This window comes from Suricata suricatta, chromosome 4 (genome assembly GCF_006229205.1).
Source record: "Suricata suricatta isolate VVHF042 chromosome 4, meerkat_22Aug2017_6uvM2_HiC, whole genome shotgun sequence".
Taxonomy (NCBI): domain Eukaryota; kingdom Metazoa; phylum Chordata; class Mammalia; order Carnivora; family Herpestidae; genus Suricata; species Suricata suricatta.
The window spans coordinates 142821997-142829217 of NC_043703.1; the positions used below are offsets into that span (position 1 = coordinate 142821997).

At 42.2% G+C, this 7221-nt stretch overlaps 1 protein-coding gene across 3 annotated transcripts in view; it reads right to left on the bottom strand.

Moving 5' to 3' along the window:
- The window catches only part of CLIP4 (CAP-Gly domain containing linker protein family member 4), a 77886-nt gene that overhangs the window by 63472 nt on the left and 7193 nt on the right, over window positions 1-7221 (bottom strand). The gene's annotated exons all lie outside the window — the stretch shown is intronic.

Sequence of the window (7221 nt, forward strand, 5' to 3'; positions counted from 1 at the left end):
GCCCCAGCCCCGCGCACGCGCCGGGGAGCGCGCGCCAGTGCCCGAGCGCCTCTTGCCTGCGCCCCCGCGGGCCCCCAGCCCACGGAAGGTTGGGCCTCCAGGTTAGGACTGTCTGGGGGCTTCCCGGGTTAGGCTTGCGTGGAGGTGGTGGCGCCGTGGCATTTCCGTCGCAGTCGTAGGGAGGTTCTCGGAGGAACCCCGCTGGGCCCAGGGCAGTGAGTAGGGGCAGCAGTCCAGGGCGCGCTGTATTCCTCCATTAAAGCCCTTAGCTAGCCTCTCCCACCCTCCACCCCAAGGCTAGGAGAGCCCCCGCCCAGTTCACAGGGGCAGGGATGGTGTCTCAGCTGTTTGGGACTCCCGTGTCTAACCCTGTGCATGGCCCAGAATAGGTCCACCAATTACCTGTTTGCAGGTCTTGCTGTAAAAAGCCTACTCAATACTATACCCAGGCTGAATACACCCGAAGGTGTCTATAGAGGCAGAAGGGGAGACATGAGCAGTCATCTCAGAACTTTATTTCTCCTGCTGCTTTGCTCATTTCTCACCTTCTTCTCCCTTGGTCCTGTCTCCATTTCCCAAGGGCCAGAAGTTTCACTGTAACCACTAACAGACATAATTGCTGACATTCTAGTTCTCCATCATGCAGTAGAAGGAAAGGTGTTACTTGACACTTAATGAGTCTCCTTAATGAAGGAACTTAATGAGTCCATTGTTTCCCCATGACTGAGGTTTATAACGCTGAGTCACTAAGTGTTACACCATAACAACTCTCCCAGGCCTTTCCATTCTGGTTCTGACATACAGACGACTACACTGCACCTCCATGTTCGCCAAGCACAGTGCCTGGCAATAGCAGATATTGAATGAGTGAATGTCTAGCTGCATCTTGTATCTTGCAAGAGCAGAGGTAAGTGCTGGAGGGACACCAGAGCATCTTTTCCTGTCGGAATCATTGATTCCAAAGATTAGAAAAGGGCCCCTTCCAGTTGCCTGAGTCTCCCTTACAACATCCTTACACCAAATGGCCATAGTTGACTATCTCCAGTAATGAGGAACTCACTTTCTTTAAAAGCAGCCATTTTACCATAGACCAGCCTTGCTGACAAGCTCTTCCTACTTTGAGCTGAATCAGGTCCCTGAGTCTCCTCCTTATTGGGTTTCTACCCTGGCAATTTCTAGATCATGTCTGACTCTGATTCAGTATATCCAGGACACGCATTCTCTATCCCTTAGGCTACTCCTTCTCTGGTCAAGATCCCACTCATGGGCATGTTAAAGGAGTTTTTATGATGTGCCCCAGCTTGTCCAGAGCTTGTGAATGAACGCGGTATCCTGTGGAGTGCAGAGAGGGTAGAAACTCTGACCTCTTTCTAGGTCCCATGCTTCTATGAGCATAGCTCAAGACAGCAAAATAGTTGTTTGTAGCAGTCATATTACATTGTTGAATTGGGTGGAGCACACTGTCAACTAAAACCCGTAGAACATATGCAATATGTAAACGCCATGACCATCCCATGGTCCCTGGTCAGCTGCCAGCTGCTCTTTCCCTGCAGGTTCAGCATCTTCTTGTACTCTCAGGGATGACAACATGACACAGATGCCTCCTCCCTTTGGGAGTTCCACCTCCTTCTCCCTGCTGTCATCATACCCTCTTGTCTGACCCTGCCCACCTCTTGCACTCGTTAAAAGGAAGGCAATTTTGGTTAGCTTCAATCAACTATAAATGAGCCCTGTTGTCAAGTGAGCCACCAACACTCATAAAGATCTGTGTGTAACAGAAGGGGCTATTGGTGAAGTTTCCGTAGGTAAACAGTTCACTTTTATTGCCGATTTAAATTATCCCTCTGAGATGCCACTATTAGTAGGTGACAGGGTGTGGCTAGCTGAGTTGTTTTTAACTATGATAAAAAGTCTCTGTTAGAACCAGCCAGGGTACTGGCCTTTTCTGCTATGCCCAAACTCAATGTAGTACATAAGCAATTTCCTAGGGTACCAACCAATGAGGGAGAGAGTCTCCCACTCACCTGGTTGCCTTTGTCCAAAAAACTGAACTTATTCCATAAACCATCATCAAGAATGCAAGCACTCATTGGAAACATGCTCCCTGGAAAACCCCCTGGGTCATACAAGTGTAACGAGGTATTACCCAGTTAACAGGAGTTGGACCAGGACTTGGAACTTTAGCCATCTACCGGGATGGGAAGGCACATGGGCATATGGTCCAGCTGAACCTACTAAGATGGCACAGCAAGGTTCCTGGATAATGAAATATAAGCCACAGTCCCAGGAGGCAATCAGCATTACTGACAGACAACTATGTGGCCCTTGACTTATGGGATTTTACTTGCCTTCACTTTATAAATGAAGAAACAGACTCCAGGAGGTTCGTATCTGATACGAAGTCTTTCTTGATCTACTATTTTGTATTACCTATACAGGGTGTCCTTTTGGGCATTCAAGACACAGAAATACTGTGTCAAATAGCAGGGACCATTCAGAAATTCAAGCAGACAACCAGAAAGTCAGCATCGAAAAGGTCTCTCAGCAGCTAACAGGACCCAAAGCATGGTAAAACGGTTGGGGACATAGGCAAAAGAAGACCGAGTCACTGCTCTTATGTGGACTGAGGTATTGGGCAGGATATCATATCATTCACTGAGAAGAAGACAAGAACTCAAGTTTCCAGAATCTGGGTGTAGGGACCTCAGGACCACCAGAGACACCCCACTGTCAGAATTGGGGTGCCAGATTGAAGCCCAACTCACAGAAGCAGTTAAATGCAAGTAGTTAAATGCAAGAAGTAGTTAGGAGCCCTGGGTAGAGCTCCTAAAATCTTTATAGCTGCAGAAGATATGATCATCAGCATAGAAAAGCTAACAGAAGCAACTATTAGAAGTAATAAGTGAGTTCAATAAGGTTGCTAAGTACAAGATCAATTGCTAAAAATAGTTTCCTCCATATCAGCAGTAAACAACCACAAAATATAACAGACAATAAGATTCACAATAGCAGTAAAACTCTAAAGCATAATATCCAGGAATTAACCTAACAACTTGTAAGAACTTTATGGAGAAAATTTTTAAGTTCTATTTAAGGACATAAAAGAAGACTGAATAAATGAAGATATGCCATGGAGAGGATGCCTTGACACTGTAAAACCCCATTTAATTTCTAAACGCAATCTTATACCAACCAAAATTCCAGAAGGAACTCAAAGTTTAAGGAACGTCAGTAAATATATGAGGTAAAATAAAAACTTTAATAGTTAAGTCAGTTTTGAAAAGCAACAGCAAAGAGAGGAAGCCTGACCTGCCAGACATTGTTATGACCACATAGTGATAAAAATCGTGTGGTCCTAGCACAGGACCAAATAAAACAGTGAGACAGAATAGAGCGCTCAGAAGCAGACCGTACGACCTCAACATTTATAAAGGTGGTACCACAAGTCAATGAGAAAAATATACATCATTTAGAAGACATTGTTAGGAAAACTGGCTTAGTTTATGAAGAAATAAAGTTGGGTGCTCCATGTCTACCATATATAGAGGTGATCTCCATGGGGTGCCTGAGTGGCTCAGTCAGTTAAGCATCTGACTTTGGCTCATATCATGATCTCATGGTTTGTGAGTTTTAGCCCTGCACTTGGCTCTGTGCTGACAGCTCAGAGCCTGGAGTCTGCTTTGGATTCTGTGTCTCCCTCTCTTTCTGCTCCTCCCCCACTTGCTGTCTGTCTGTCTGTCTGTCTGTCTCTCTCTCTCTCTCTCACACACACACACACACAAATAAACTTTAAAAATTTAAAAAAACAAAACAAAGGAGAACTACAGATGAGTTAAAGACCTACATTCGAAAGGTAGAAAAGAAAATGTTGGAGAATATCTTTATGAACGTGGGGTAGGGATTTACTTTATAAAACAAGACTATAACAGGACAAACATAAAACAAAGGGTTGGGAGATTTGACCTACATCACCATGAAGGCTTTTCTCCAATGAAGACTACCATAGAAAAAATTAACAGCAGCTGAAAAATTGGGAGAAGATATATATGTTCAAAAGCATTTAGGGATTAATATCTAAAATATGTAAGGAAGCTTTGCAAGTCGACAAAAAGAAGTTAGAAAATCCAATATAAAAATGAGAGAAGGATAGAAATAGGCCGAAGGAAAAGCCAGAATGACATGCAAGCATAGAAGAGATGCTCAAACCCTCTAGCAAGGAGAGAATACAAACACAACAAAAAGTATGGTGCTACGGAGAGCCACTGGGATGCTCTCCCAACTCTGGGGATTTAGGGTAGGGGCATTTCTAATTTTAGTGTTTGCCAATTTTTATGTCCAGATACTCTCACCCCTGCCAATTTAAAACTACCAGCAGGAGGCCACTGAACAAGGATTTGGGAAGAAGTGTGTTCAGTCTGCTCTCATGAGCCAGTACCAACACACTACAGCTTCACCCATCGGCTTAGCAAAAATTAGAAAAATCCCAAATATTGACAAAGATATGGGGAAATGGGGATCCTCATGCACTGCTGATGGGAATTTAAACTGGCAATACATTCCATCGATCCATTTGGCAGTACCTAGTGAAAAAAATTATCAGCGTGCTTTATGACTCAGCAATCACCCTCCTAGATATGCCTCAGAGAAATTGTTTGTAACCTTCTTCATGTGGCTTCCAAGAAGCCATTTTCTTGTTTACTAGATGATCTCATCCAATCCAAGGCTTTAAATGCTATCTCTATTTCCAGGACTCCAAAATTTCTATCTCTAGCCCTGAACTTCAGACATATATCCAACTGCCTACTTAACATCTAATCTATAGGGAATCATAAGCATCTCAAATGCAATATGTTCAGAATCAAACCTTTTCCCACACCCTTCCCATGTCAGTGAATGACAGCTTGATTCTTCTGTTTATTCACTGGAGTCATCCTTTCCTTCACAGTTCAGGATTTTCCAAACCAAAGTCCCATTCCCCATTTTTTAAAAAAGTTCATGACATCATTAGTTAATGAAGAAACTCATCAACATCACTGAAATCCTTTCAAATCAATAGTCACCAGAGACCCCAGGACCTTCGTACTGCTGTCATATGGGCTTGATTTCCTCTGACCCATCTACTTTTTCTCTCAAAGCTTCAAGTGGGGACCTGCCTACTGAAGCAGACTACAAACTGAAGACCTCACAAGACTTATTATCTGAATCCTTGGTTCTCATTCCTGGTGGCACATTTGAATCTCCTGAATACCTTTCACAAAATAAACCCGAGACTTCCTCAAATATTCTAACTCTACTGGAGTCTCTGGTGACTGTTGATTTGAAAGGATTGTGTGTCATGTGTCTCTTCATGTGTATCATATGCTATGTGTATCATAGTATTATTCACAATTGCCAAGATATGGAAACAACCCAAATGGCCATCGATGGGTGAATGGATGAAAAAGACATGATATATAAGCTCAGTGGAATATTATACAGCCATGAAGAAGAAGGGTATCTGACAGGATATGCGACAAAGTAGATGGGCTTTGAGCAATTACACAAAGTAAATCAGAGAAAGACAAGTATAAAGATATCACTTTTATGTGGAATCTAAAAAAGTTAAACTTGTAAAAGTTAGTAAAATGGTGCTTACCAGGGGTTGGTAGAGGAGTGGATAAGAGAGATGGTGTTTAAAGACACAAACTTGTAAAGAATAGTAAATAAGTCTTAGAGATCTAATGCACAATGTAATGAATCTAGACAATGATATTATGCTGTAATTATGTAATATGATAAGTATCACTACATTTGGCAATCATATTACAATATACAAATGTATCCAAATAATATGCTATACATCTTAAACCAATACAAGGTTACATGTCAAGTTTATTCAATTAAAAAAATAAGCATATGGTGGAAGGGATAGATGAAAAACAAATGACAAAATATTGATCATTATGAAAGCTGAATGATGGGTATATTATTCTTTCTTCTTTTGCGTACATCTGAAATTTTTTCCCTAATAAAAAACTTCAAAGAAGAAAAAGCTCCAGAGGGCAGAAATTTTAGTCTATTTTTGTCAGTGCTGCATCCTCCGTACCTAGAACCTAGCACTTGGCACGTAATACAAATGCAAAAAATATTTGTGGATAGAATGGACCTGGTTCCTTAAGATTTCAGTCACAGAAAAGACAACCATCACGTCCAAGGAGTTGAGAAATCACAGAAGTTGCCTTTGTGTCAGATGCATGCACACACTCTAAAATGAGAAACATTCATACATCACTAAAGCTCTATCAAGTCGTCTTTCCAGCAGCTGCTTACAAAACCAATACAGTTTCATCCCTGTTCACTGTAAAACCATCAGCTGCTTAATAGCATCTTGATTAGGGGTTAAAAGACTGTCAGACCCACTGGAGCATCCCCCCCCCACTTTGTGGATAGAGAGCAGTTTGCACCTTGTCAACAATGGATCAAATGACTCACCTAACAAAGAGAACCACTGACAGACCAATTAGCTGGTACTGAGTCATGAGAAAGTCTCCTTTGTGACAAAAACAGCACTGATAATGAGAGGGGTTCTGATATTCCTCATCTAACCATATTTGCAACAGCAGGAAACAGTTAAGACAAAAATAAATGTGAATTGTGTTTTTAGCTCCACATGGGGCTCAACCCAAGAAGAGAAAGTTGCAAACTATCCTTCTAAGGCCCATCAAAATATCCCATGCAATTATCTTCAGTATCATCAAAATAATCACAACCATAAGCACCAAATGACAGTTAGCAAGGCAATCAAATTGCTTATTAACCCATCAACTCACCAGGAATGCTCTGAATGCCTCCTACCTGGAGGAAAGTATGGAGTCTACCACAGCATAAGATCTGCTCCTTGTTTTCTAGGACAGGAGGAAGAGTGTTGAAGCTGTAATCCCATGCAACCTGAGCTGGAACCCAGAACCTTCTCTCCCTAGCTCTGTAATCCTAGCAAATCACTTAACTTCTCTGGGCCTTAGTTTGTGCTTTTGTAAAATGAGATAAAGAATACCTGCCTCTGGCTATTGTCATGAGTACAGGCCTAGTAAACAGCTAGAGGAAAACTATCACATGTGGTCATGAGACATGAGCATGAGAAAAGAATGCCAACAACCTGCCAAAGAAACAGTGTCAGTACCGGGGAGGGAGCACACTGTAGGCGGGGTTATCAGGAAAGGCTTCAAGGAAGAAACATATATA